The sequence below is a fragment of the Microtus ochrogaster genome, unplaced genomic scaffold (genome assembly GCF_000317375.1).
Source record: "Microtus ochrogaster isolate Prairie Vole_2 unplaced genomic scaffold, MicOch1.0 UNK40, whole genome shotgun sequence".
Classification (NCBI taxonomy): Eukaryota; Metazoa; Chordata; class Mammalia; order Rodentia; family Cricetidae; genus Microtus; species Microtus ochrogaster.
Window position 1 is genome coordinate 2,959,500 of NW_004949138.1, and position 775 is coordinate 2,960,274.

Below are 775 nucleotides of genomic sequence, written 5' to 3' on the forward strand. Positions count from 1 at the left end.
GAACTCAGTGATCCGTCTGCCTCTGCCTCCCAAGTGCTGGGATTAAAGGCGTGCGCCACCACCGCCCGGTGCGTGGTTCCTTTGGGATCGATCTGAAAACTCTTCTGCCCTCTTGGAAGTTAATTATCTATTCTGGGGAGGGAAGCTTATCACAAGGGTTCAGCATTGATCTCATATGCAAACACACAACCGAACCCTAACCGAAAACAAATAACCCCTCAAATTTGATCTCAGATATCTTGTGGTTCCTTTGTCGCTAGCCAGCATTTTCATTAGAAAGTACCCAAATTCTTCCTTCCTGCAGATATGTGATTTACTTGTTTATTGAGATAGAGGCTCTCTGTGTAGCCCTTGCTACCCTGAAACTCCATTTGTAGAACAGGTTGACCTTGAATTTACAAAGATCCTCCTGTCTCAGTACTGAGATTAAAGGTGTGTGCCACCTTGGCCAGCCTTATTAATTTATTTTAATATAGGCTGATTGGGAGCTAAAGATCCCATAGTCTTAGCTTGGTAAGTGCTGGAATTATAAGCCTGCCTCCAAAGTATAATTTTTTTGCCCTGTTTAAGTCAACTGACTGGAGTCTGTGATGAAATTAGTGAGTGAGTAAATGAACCAGAGAAGAAAAGATCAAACTGCAAAATTTACCCCATTTCTCATCAGGTCCAGTCAGGGCAAGTGTACAAGGTGATTCCCTTCTGCTTGGCCCTGTGCAGATGAGTCAAACACGTTTAGGGAAGTGAAAACATAAATAATAGCCTCTCCTCAGTCAAA

The 775-nt window shown here is 43.1% G+C and overlaps 1 protein-coding gene across 3 annotated transcripts in view; it reads left to right on the forward strand.

The window, feature by feature from the left end:
- Window positions 1-775, forward strand: part of Kat2b (lysine acetyltransferase 2B) — a 122,715-nt gene that overhangs the window by 4,676 nt on the left and 117,264 nt on the right. The window lies entirely within an intron of this gene.